General features: G+C 44.4%; 1 protein-coding gene across 2 annotated transcripts in view; it reads right to left on the bottom strand.

Moving 5' to 3' along the window:
* Positions 1-12405, bottom strand: part of HIGD1A (HIG1 hypoxia inducible domain family member 1A) — a 58981-nt gene extending 46576 nt beyond the window's left edge. Inside the window, exon 1 of one of the 2 annotated variants that reach the window (XM_069647760.1) lies at positions 12251-12405. The gene's annotated coding sequence lies outside the window, so the exon portion shown is untranslated. The remainder of the gene's footprint in view (positions 1-12250) is intronic. The other variant, XM_069647759.1, reaches the window with a different exon arrangement.
* Between the last annotated feature and the right edge of the window lie 397 nt (positions 12406-12802).

The raw sequence follows: 12802 nt of genomic DNA, 5'->3' as shown, positions 1-12802 counted from the left end.
CAGAGGAGCTAGGTCTGCGAAATGTGGTGGGAGAATGCACACGACCACAAGCAAGTGATGTCCCAAGTCTCGGGTCTGCACACAAGACGGCGGCGGGGCTGAGGGTTACCCCGAGGTAGAGCTGGACAGTTCGCTGGATGACTCAGGAACACATCCGAAAGGGTTCGTTTCAGTGGGTAAGCATGGTGCGCTGAGAGTAGTTGTTCTCACTACTCCAAAGGGGCGAAGCACCTTGGCAGTCCTTCTTGATCAAAGAAGAAAGCAGGGGTCCAAAGGGACAGCAGAGGGTAAAGGGTGCCTTAAATTTTCAAAACGTCTCCAGCAGTTTCAAAAGTCTGTTTCTTCATGTAGGAGACTTGGCCCCTTCCGTAGTTTGGTGAGAACACAGGTAATCGACCTGGAATGGCTGCAGAGCCCCTTCTCTTATCCAAGATTAGCTTTGCGCCAAAATCGAGGACTTCAAATAGAAAATCTGCTCTCGTGCAGACATCCCAGACGTGGACCACTCACGGCCCATGGTGGTCTCAGTCATTCAGGCACTCCAGACATCCTGGCACCAAAGTTAAGAAAGCCCACAGTATTGTGGTAGAAAAGGGGAAGCTCCGAGTCCACAGGAGCATTCCTGGCCGAGTATGCAGTCGACAGGAAGTTGGGGGCGTGCAGGTTGATGTGCTAGATATTGGGGACTCAGTTTGTGGCGACCACAACATAAGCCCCTATCCTAAGAAAGCGCTGGTGCGACTGTAATTACAGTTACCTGCTAAACAGAGAATGTCATTTTCCCTGCCTGCTATCGAGGGTAGAGGAATCAGGAGGTCGTTGTGAAATGCACTGGACGGAAGCAAAAGGTGCTTTTGGATTGTTTGGCATTTGGAGCTGCCGAGCCATGCTGCCAGCATTAGAATGGTTACGTCAGTGATTGTGTTGAAGGGATTGGTGATCACATGGAATGCCAGCAAGGTTTGAATTCAGCCTCGCCACTGTTGGAGTCGGCTGTGACTTTGTAGCAAAATGAAGAGGGGGCTTGTAGCAAAATGAAGAGGGGGTTCGAGGAAGGAACCCTATAGTGTTGCCCAACGTGAGCATGAAGTAAATTATAGAGTCGCTAATGAGTTAAAAGCGGAGTGGCGAAGAGTCTGCGTGGCAGGATAGCTGCAATGGGAGAGAGATGCATTAGAAATATCATCCACCAAAGAACGGAACGGTAGGGGGAGTTCAATGTTACTTTGGGACACTGATTAAGCATTAAAAATAAAAAATAAATTTTAAAAAAAAAGTATGACGGTACTGGAGACAGATGAGGTTCTGTGAGCAAACGGGTATCACTATGAGGAAAATGTCAAATGTACCATTAATAAGACGTTTGACATAATGTGTGAAGATAGTGTTATGAACTAGCATGGTTAAAAGCACAGCATATCTACAATGTATGGAATATTAGATGCCAGCAAGTGAGCGTATTTGGTTGTGGATCTGTGTGGGACATTAATACCAGGAAATGTACACCAAGTGAAGTTAATAGGTACATTAAGGTTATGTAGATGTAATTTTGTTTTGAGGATTTGCAGGCGCCAATGGACGTCTATGGAGTTTTTATGAAATACAGTAGTGTAAATAGTGACAAGGGAAGTGCATGATGTGTGCCTGGAGTGGCGAGGAGGGAGAGCCTGTGCGAGTAGGCTAGTGATAACGTCTTGAGGATTTTCAGGGTTAAGTTGCAAGCAGCAACATGGATTTATAGCAGAGTAATCATTTAAAGTTTTTATTCTGCAAGGTATAGTAGTGTAATTATTTACAGTATTTATTCTGTATTGAGCGGAAAATGAGTCTTATGTTATGAGATGTTAAGCATAACAAAAATTCGCAGAATTAAGGTGCCTGTGTTAAATACTGTTTGAAGTTCACAGTAAGAAATTATGAAAATGTCACTAAGTGTGGTGAGTGAGTAAATAGACCCTGGTGTGTTGAGGTAAGGTCATAAGCCATTTGGTCTGGATGGTAGCGTTTCCAGACGAACAATTGAGCAAGGAGGTCTGGGAGGTCGCGCCTCCAGTTGCAGTATTTAGCGTGAGTGTGGTTGAGTGAGCCATGAGGTCTGGATGGTAGTGCCTTCAGTTGTAGAATTGAGTGAGCCATGAGGTCTGGGTGGCCACGCCTCCAGTTGCAATATGGAGTGGGAAAGTGGTTAGTGACCCACGTGTTCTGGATGGTCGCGCCCCCAGTGGTTAGAGTGAACAAGCAAGAAGGGTAGGTAGCATATGAAGTGAGGTGGGGGGACCCTCCCCGAAACGGGATAGGAGGTATGCTGGAAATGTTTTATTTATCTCTCCATAAAAAGATGCATCATCAGTATGTTCCCTTGTGTTTCCTGTGTGACCCCTTGTGTACGTAGGATGGGAGATGTGATGTGCCTGTATGTATGTAGTGTATTTTGTAAGGGAAGGAGATGTGTTGTATAGTGCTTGTATGTGCATGTTGGAAGCATGTGATGTCACGTGGAATGTTGTGATGGGAAAATGTTTGGTTGAGGGTTCCACACTCAGGAAGTTAGAGCTCCCCTGCCTGGGTGATGGGTGCCAGTGTTCCTATATACTTAAGTTGTAACGAACGAAGAAGCTGTAATTAAACCTAAAGTAACCACAAAGAAGCCTGGATGGCACTTTATTACAGTAGGCAAGAGCTTCGTGGAAGGAACGCTGAACTAGTGTACACAAATACTAGTAATGAAGTCAAGGGACGCGGAGCTGGAGAACAGCATGAATAGAGAGGGAAGGGTAGACTGGGAGTGCGTGAGATGCACGAGGGACAGACGCTGGTAAGGAACAGGCGAGAGCAGAAGGAAAGCATTACTGGGTTCGGGGTAGCAGGAATCTGTGGCAGCGATAACGTAGAATTAGACTTCATAGTTCTAAAGTTGTAGCAACGCGGCAAGCCATGTTCGAGCCTGGCTTTATACTATGGTTCCTCCTGTGGGAGAACTGGGCAGTGGCTGCAGGATTTTGCACGGCTCGGAATGACGGCCATCTTGGTGGAGGCAAAAGGAGAAGAGAATCACTGTAATCTCCATTTGTGCCAGAGCTTCTATGATCTGGATCAGTGATTCCTGACAGTATTCCCCCTCTGGGTCCGGGTTTCCACGGATGAGTCGGATGATACTTTTTCAGCAATAAAGGGGGCATGAATAGAGGAAGCCGGTTCCCAACTTGGTCAGCGGGTCCATATCCCTTCCAGTCTAGAAGGTAGTGTAGTCGTCCTCTGTAATACCGGGAATCACAGATTCCCAACATCTCGTATTGCGGTCCTTCCTTGGTGTCAATGGGGGTGTGGTCTGTCCAGTGCTTGACGATGAAACTGATCGACAATATGAGTCTTCAATTGGGAAACATGAAATATGGGATGTATCTTGCACCATGAAGGTGGCAGAGTCAAACGATAGGCAACTGGTCCCACAGAATTGTGGAGAGAGTTTGGACAGTACCAAACGTTTAGGTAGAAACCGAGAGGCCAACCATATTTATCTCCTATGTTTTAGAGTGATTCTTTCCTTCTTTTGAGGTTGGTCCTTTATTAGTCTTCGGCCCGTGAAGCTTCCAAAGTGGCCAGGGCTTGTGTATGTCCTGTGTCTATATCTTGACATAAGGCCATCACAGAAGGAAAGGTTCCTGGAGATTTATCGGGAATGGTATGCTGGAGAGATGGAACCCATAAGTGCAACGGAACGGACTCATGCCTATAGCCGTGTGTACAGAATTATTGTAGGCAGATTCTGCCAAGGGGAGTAGTAAAGTCCAATTGTCCTGGGTGGATGAGACAAAACATCTGAGATAGTGTTCTAATGTCTGGTTCAGACGTTCTGTTTGACCGTTGGTCTGTGGATGATATCCTGATGAAAGTGCTCAATGTATGCCCAAGACATTACATAACTTTACAGACACATGACGTGTATTGGGAACCTCTATCAGAAATTATGGAGTCGGGTAGTTCATGTAAATGGAACATGTGTTCCAGGAAATATTGAGCCATCCTGATGGCTGATGGGACTCGTGGTAGGGCCAAGAAATGAGCCATTTTGGTCACGGTGTCTATTGTGACCATGATGGCGTTTTTTTCTGCAGAAAATCGCGAGTTCAATGATAAAATCCATGGAGATGTTCTGCCATGGTCTTGTAGTAGTTCTGGTTGCGTCTGCCGTTTGATTTGGGGTGTCTCAGTCTGAAAACAGACAATACAGGCAGCTATATACTCTTGCATATCCGGAACCATGGAAGGCTACAAAAAATGTCTGCGTACTTGTTCCAAGGTTACTCGGATTCCCTGATGTCCTGCCACCAGGGAATCAGGACACATTCTGAGGACTTCCTTTTGTAGGGTGTAAGATGGTATGAATACCTGTTTTCCATAAAAGAGAAGTCCTTCTTCAAGTCTCAGATCAAAGGTTTCAATAAGTTCCTGGAATTCGGGAAGTCATCTTTTTGTTTCCTGTAATAGATCTTGTACAAAATGGGCAATATGGTAAACAAAAACTGCTTTGGGAAGCATGGGTTCAGGCAGAAATGAGCCCGTTTTATCTTCTGGTGTGCGTGAAAGGGCGTCTGCCAGCAAGTTGTCTTTCAAGGGCAGAAAAGTAAATAGTAGCCGGTATGAGGAGTAATAGGCCCAACGGGCACGTCTGCTGTTTTGAGTCTCTGCTAATTGTAGAACCTGCAAGTTGCGGTGATCGGTTCATACAGAGATGGGGTAATGGGTACCCATTAAAGGAGGTTTCCATGCCTTCAGGCTCTTAAATTGCCAGCAATTCTTTCTCCAGAATGGTATAGTTCACCTGTTAATGTTTTGGAAAGGTAGGATATAGGATATTCTATTCCTTTTTTGTCAGACTGCTTCAGAACTGCCCTTATACCAGCGTAAGAGGCGTCTGTCACCAAGATGAATGCCCTGTTTCGGCCAGGTAGTTTCAGTATAAGCGCTGTGGTAAAGGTCACTTTAGGGTCCTGAAAGGCTGCTTGCGCCTTGTTGTCCCAGTGAAACCTCATTCCCTTCCTCAATACCACTGATGGGTAGAATGCGGTAGGAGAAATTGGAGATGAACTTGCGATATAAGTTCAAAGCCTAAAAAACCTCTGTATCACTTTCACTGATCTTGGAGGTGGCCAATCCAGAAATGCTTGTACTATAATAGGGTCCATCATGGTTCCATGGGACGTACCCCAGATAGGCGATTTGGACCTGTGGAATGCACATTTGTTAAGTTTGGCTTATAGATGGTTTAAGTACTGCCTGGACAGGTTTGCATTGTTTTTTTGGAGAAGATATCGTAAGATATACGATGACAGTGTGCAGCATTAGGTCTGAGAAGACATGATCCATAAAGTGTTGGAAGACAGCCAGGGAATTTGACAGTCCAAAGGGCATTACGTGATATTCATAATGCTCAAAGGGGGGACGAAAGGCGGTCTTCCACATCGCCCTTCCGTATTCGAATGAGGTGATAAGCCCCTCTCAGGTCTAGTTTTGTAATGTAGACCGCTCCTTTGACGGCTTCCAAGATATCCAAGATGAGGGGCATCAGGTATTTATCGGGTACATTGATTTGATGGAGACCCCTATAATCAATACAGGGGCGGAGTTCCTTGGTGTTTTTCTATGGTAATGAAAGAGGGTTGCGGCCAAAATAGAAGCACTCCCTTGGCGACTGCTTTTATATTTTCCAAAAAAAACAATTGTTAAACAATTTGAAGTTAGTACATTGGGTTGTCAGCATGAGTGTTTTCCAAAGACTGTGTGGCTGTTACAGAGATGCACTATAACTTAATAAACGATTTGGAAGAAATTACTCATATGCGCCAACCTTATTCATAATTAGTTCACAGGTGAGTCATGCTCCAAGAAAAAGGAAGAATGTCCAGTTCAATATTGATGATGTTGCTTTGAAGTTGACACTAGACAGTACAACTATCTCTGTTTGTTTATCTCAAAGCATATTAGAATAAAAATAACAACTGAATAAGGTTGGTGCATATGAGTATTTTTTTCCAAATCGTTTATTAATGTCTTTCTAGGGTATAAAAAAAATAAATAAAAACATTTAAAAATAAAAAAAGGCCCCGGCAGCGACCTAGGATTCTGCGATGAGACCATGGTGAAGCTATTCTCTTGGGGCTTCTTTCTCGGGAATAGACAAAGTGTATATTCTCCCAAATGGTAAGGGTTTATCGGTTTGGATCCTGATACAACAGTTGCCTCTGCAGTGAGGTTGTAGTGCCTCCTATTCTGTTTCCTCAAAAACATCCTGAAATGGCATGTATTGGTCCGGTAGGAGCAGATTTATGGCTAATGTTTTGGGTGCACTGGGCTCAGGGTTGTGGGATGAATGCATCCCTACTGACACCTGCGTAAGGCAATGTGTGATACAGTGTTCGGATCCCAAAAACAGGGAACCTGCTGTCCAATTCATGTAAGGATTATGAATCCTCAGCCATGGAATTTATTTGTGACTTATATAGCGCAGCCACTAACCCGGGAGCTTAAGGGTGCTAAACAGACAAGACAGAGCAACAAAATAACAGGTAACAGATCAACAGGATCATGAAGGCGTGTCAGAGGGCTCAGGGACCAGGAAGAGAGCATTAATTAAACAGGAGCGTCTTTAAACCCTTTCTGAATATTCCGATTGAGGGCTCTTCTGAGGAAGGTGGGCAATCCATTCCACAAAAGCTGGAGCAGCGGAAAAGAAAGCTCTACTTTTCACTTGTGTTAATTTACAGGAAGGAATTTTTAACAGAGCAATTCATGGATCTCAGGCTGTAGTTACTGGCTTTTGGGATCAGGACGTCCTTCAAATAAGACCCGACTTTTTCAAACAATTGAACGTGATCACCATTAGCCGGAAGTGGATTCTTTCCTTAATAGGAAGCCAATAGAGGTCTCGTCTGGCATCTGAAATATGATCTCTTTTCTTGCAGTTAACAATGTCTCGCACAACACTATTCTGCATGACCTGCAGTCTGTTGGTTTCATTTTTAGAGAGGCCTACCTACCAGCAGGCGACTGCAGTGGTCCAATCTGGAGCTTATTAAAGCCCGAGCCACAGTTTCACAACTTACTCTTGAGAGAAAAGGTTGAGCGTGAGACAGGAGTTTTATATAACATGCTCAAGAGGCAACAAGGCTGCTAACTTGAGCCTTCATATTTAGATTGCAGTCCAAAGTGACTCCTAGTGTTGTAACTTTGACTTCAATGATACAATCCCCAATGCAAACTTGTATGTAGTGCCCTTCCAGTTTACGAGTTTTGTGTGCGGTTCCTACTAGCATTAACTCCGTTTTACCTGTATTCAGCAAGGGACCATTTGCACACATCCATCCGTTAATAAAATCATAAATCCTGTTGATATCAGCTTCATCTTCAGAAGAGACACCAGTAAGAGGGATGAGACACTTGGTGTCTTCGGCATCATTTGTAAATTCTATGCCATTAATATCTAAAAAGTCCAGAAACGGAATTGTAAAAATGTTATAAAATATAGGGGAGAGACAGGCTTCCTTGTATCAGTTCTTTCGGAGAGGCATCAGCTAAATCACTGCTGACTCTCCAAGGCGACCCCCTAAAAATGATTTGACCCATTGAGCAGCCGATGGGGTGAATCCCGCTACCTCCAAAGCAGTATGGTCGACCGGGTGAAGGCGGCAGATAGATCCAACAGCATCAGCATACTCGTTTTACCCTGGTCCATATGTCGTTAAAGCCTAGATTTTAAATCAAGCAAGGCTGTTTCTGTCCCGTGATTTTCTAGAAATCCGGATTGCCTCTAGGTGGGCAAGTACTTGTGTGTAGGCCTAAGATCTTCAAAAGGAACAGCGAATTAGAAATGGGACAATAGGGTTTTTTCAATAGTGGAGTTAACCAAAAGACTGCTTAATACAGGTCGGCACCGAGCAGTCTTTAAAGGATGCATTAATAAACCTACATGGAGATCATAGAGGTAGAGCATGCTTTGATAGTTAATGCAGGGCAAACATCATCCTTGCAATGCGATGGTTTGAGTTTCTCGATGATCAACACGTGGTCTGCTTCTTTAATCTGTTTAAAAGAAAAAAGCTCTTCTGGCTTCCAAATCTTAAGAGCAGACATATTAAAAGATTGTTCTTTTTGTGAGTCACGTGGCACAGGAGTGAAAGTAACTGGTCTTTATGTCATTTATCCATCGAAGAGACCTCACCTGGACGGGGCCTCTGCGACATAACACCAAGCGGCCATTATTCGCATGAAGGGGATTGAAGTCGCTCTCAATGTTCATTCTCTGACACGTGGAAGACCTCTTGTAAAATGAGGAGTACTGTATGGGTCTGATAAACCCTGAAAAGCCCTTACCTATTTGGGGTGCAGGTTTTTGCCCATATCTATGTCGGCTGTAGGTGTTTTACCTATTGGTACATGTTTTGCATTTCATTAAATATAGACCAATTCACTACAAGAAAGCTAAGCAAGTTAAAAAGCACTCCAGACGTGCGTTCAACCTACTGGCACAAGCTCAACAAACTCCAACGGTGCTGACACAGCCCTTCAGCTTTCCCAAGGCACTGCATTAACTATAAATGTGGTAACAGGAAATCCTAGTACTATAGTACTTCGAAGCAGGAGAAATTGAATGTGAGACGTGATGAGAGTAACCCTTGAGGTACAGACTGCTCCGAGACACTTGGGGTTAAACATAAAGGTTTACTAAGTTTGTAGGTTCACATGGACAGCAGGTAGGTACACAGGGAACAGGTAAGTTACATGTAGGTCAAGTTCTTATGTAGGGAGACATCCACTGGTCCCTCATTAACTCCAGCTCCAGATCCCAACTGACACTTCATGGAATCTCAAGGAGTCTTACATCAACATTCCATATTCAAATTAACCTAGACACACACAACACATCTCCCCCCTTATATAACAAAGAACAAAACAGAGGAAAGCACAAGGAAACTGCAAAAAACAAACACCATAATCATCCTTCCAAAACCCTACTGCCAAGCCACAACGCTCTGAGCAATAAGCTCTCCCCCCTCTGTACCTTTAACAGCTAACACATAGCATACCCCCATCAAGACAACAAAACTGTTCCATAGCTGGCCTACCACAGAACTCAAATCAGGGAACCAGCCCACCATCTGCCAACACCCTGAACCAAACAAACTCCAAACACAGAACCATCTTTCTCCAACCACCCTCTGCAAAGTGTGCAAAAGCACAGTTCAGGGTTCCAAACCCCACTAGCAACCTAAAGTCAATAATACCATCAACCACACATGGCAAACCACATGCCGGGAATTTACCTCACCAAGACAATTTGGCAAGAACCTACCGGGCATCTACATCTCGCTAACCCATTGGCACCACAACTGCCGGGCATCTACATCACACTAACCAATTGGCACCACAAATGTCGGGCAACTACATCCTGCTAACCAATTGGCACCACAACTGCCGGGCATCTACATCCCACACACCAATTGGCACCACAAATGCCGGGCAACTACATCCCGCTAACCAATTGGCACCACAAATACATGCCCTAAAAACTTGCACCAGGCAAATTGGGCATTAAAATTTGGTAAACAAGGGTTATACACCTCAATTGAGTCCAACTTTCTTTTTAAGCTTGCAAAGTCCTTTATGATGGTTTACCTGTGGAAAAATATTTGGTTAATAAAACAGGGCAAAGTCACCAGAACTCTCCATGAGCACACATTTTTGTCCCCACACATAACCACCAGATATGTCACCCACACATCACCACCAAGTTTGGCACACACATAATCACCAACATCAGCACCACACATACCACCTATTTTGGCACCACCTTGAAACTATCCAATGTTAAAACATATCAAATGCTGCCAAAATAACTTCAAAGCATATCCTCACATTAATGCAAATATCAATTTAAAGACTCTTGCCACACATAACACGTTTCCAAGTTTTCATCAGCTGATAACATGAAAACTCCCTAAAAAAAAAATGAAAACTCCCTAAAAAAAAAAAAAAGTCAGAAAATCAGGGTCGAGCTCCTCTAATACACTGATAGCACCATCCACTTTCCAGTGAATGCGAGTCTCCTCCTGCGGCTCTGCCTCCGCTCAGGTTCTGATACCTAAGTGACAAGTTTCTTCCATGTAGCCTTCGCCGCCCACACAGATAGCGATAGCTAGACTCTACCAAAGTCAGTTTTACCCTTTTGAAACGAGGCAAGTTGATCACCTCCCTATGTACTGACTTCACTTCAGGCAAAGTCACATCCTGCTCCGAACTCGCCTCAGCAGATCTTCGCTTTACAAGTTGCGCAGAAATGGGACGTTTCGAGCAAAGAACCTCCACTGCCTCACGTGACACGCTTGCCACGCTCCCTGCGGCCGTTTGATTTCACTCCACGTTCACTCCACACAAGACAGGCAGCCAGTAATACTTTGCTCTGAACACCACCCACGTTTCGGTACTCCTCTCGAGTGGCCATTGCCCGCGATTACCACCAGGGCTCGATGGTCAAACACGTTGCCTTAAGCATACAACGTAAGTCGCACATTAATTGTCTTATCAATGCTCCGAAAACTGGTGCGTTCTATTACTGGACACTGGGACGTATGTTCACTGTTGGAAAGTTATGTACTGTTCAGAAGGAGATAGCGCTAGCTTTTCATATAAAGCTCTATACCAAATACACAGCGCCGCCACATGAAACCTCTACTTTCCTTAAGTGGATGACCCTCTGATCTCGAGGCCTCCCTCCGGGACCCGGTGGATTGCTCCCTGCTTCAGACCCTGCTGGGACCGGGACTCTCTTTCCCACAGCCGTCAGCACTGCCTCAACTGACACCAAAAATGCTGCGTTCACCGTCCACCCTGTTCCTCTCCTCGCCTCTGCCAGCAGTTGACAGGCTGCTTCACCGTCTGCGCACTGTATTCTGTGTCCTGTCGGCCTCGATAAATGGGGCAGATCCACTCGTCTTGTGGCTGCACAGCTCCGGAGCAGTAATCTTTACACTTGAGGACAAGGGCACTTTAGAACCTCGTCACTAGTGACAGGATTAACCCTTGAGGTACAGACTGTAGGATTTCAAGTTTAAAAAGTAATAAATTCCCATAACAATGACATCACAGGAAAATACAAAACGTACATTGTTGGCACCATTGAAACATTCTAAAATACACAACCCATCAAACAGCACAACATGGAAAGATGTTGAAATGTTAAAAATGTATAATTCTGAATGGTAACATAACACCAAATTCAATTACCTAACTTCACTGAAGGTAGTCACACAGAGCTGGTAGGCAACGTTTGCCACTGCTCTGTATCAGCAGCCCAGGCAGTACATATTTATTTCAAGTTGAACACTGAATGACATGGTGACTGATACCCTCCTCAGTTGGATAGGCGGATGCTGTGTGATGGTTTTACACTCTGCCACTTGCCTTGACGGTTGGTTCACCTAAGGGTTGTCACGGCAAGAGTACAGGACAGAGTCAAGTAGCTGTCAGAACAATGGATTGGTTTGAGCCCAATCAAAGTAATCACCTACCAGCCCACTGCACAAACAGACTAATTAATGTGCTGCATGCGTTGTCCTGGAGCCTGCCTTAGAGTGACATAAATTACTTGCCACTATAAAAAGCAGTAGGATCTGTCACTGAAATCTGTAGGCGGTAGGACTGCTTAAAAAGCAGTAGCCTACTGCCTAAATCTGTAGGGTTGGCAAGCATGCACTTGGGGTTAAACATACAGGTTTACTAAGTTCGTAGGTTCCCACGAACAGCAGATAGGTGTACAGGCAACAGGTAACTTACATGTAGGTCAAGTTCTTATGTAGAGAGACATCCACTGGTCCCTCATTAACTCCAGCTCCCAACTGACACTTGATGGAATCTCAAGGAGTCTTACATCTCAACATTCCATATTAAATTAACCTACATACATACATACATACATACATACATACACACTCACGGGTCAGGGAGAGCCAAGGAAAGACAAGTTTAAAACACAATACGAAACCTCGCCAATAAGTTCTGTTGGCTAAATAGCAAGTAACGATATATTTTACGACGGCACACGATACGGACTTATTTTAACATGCGTGTTGTACTCATTTTATTTTATTAAGTTGCCACGTTAAAAGAATGCACGATTCCGTGCGCGGGCCATATAGACTGTTTTTTTAAATCTCCCTGACTCCGGTATCCTTTAATACCAGAACCCATAACTCACCTGCGAGCTGCGCTACAATGACGATCGACAGGATCACCTTCCTTCTCTAACCCAAACTGTTCTGTGTGACAGCTCTTCTCTTCCAGCACTTATCAATAGAAAAGCCGACTGTATGACGTCACGCGACTTGACATTGCGCACGTACTGGGGTCAGCATACCAGGGAAAGCTGGCATGAATCGTACAACGACACATTTACATTTTGTCTTCGATCAGAGAGGCTGGTAATTATTGAATTTACAATAAGAGGGCTTTTTATGAATGCCTTTAAAAACAAGCGTTTCTTGATTGTTTAGGAGATTGTGCTAATGGATTTATTAAAAAAAAATACAGTTAGAACATTGTGAAGGACAATGTTTTTAAAGGGGAGAAATGCTAAGTTTGCATTGTTTATGGCTAAGTATAGTTTGAGTGGCCCGTTCTTTGTAGAGATGTAATGCCTTCAAAGGGGAGCCATCGTAAATGTAAGATGGCCGCTCGCCTAAACACACTACTCTTTGACAGCCAGGACTCGTCGTTCGCCTTTTATGTCTACGCTAAGTAAATCTCCGGC

This window comes from Ambystoma mexicanum, chromosome 2q (assembly GCF_040938575.1).
Source record: "Ambystoma mexicanum isolate Mex_15411 chromosome 2q, UKY_AmexF1_1, whole genome shotgun sequence".
Taxonomy (NCBI): Eukaryota; Metazoa; Chordata; class Amphibia; order Caudata; family Ambystomatidae; genus Ambystoma; species Ambystoma mexicanum.
Note: the sequence above shows the minus strand (reverse complement) of the source record. Positions and strands in the feature narration are given on the sequence as shown.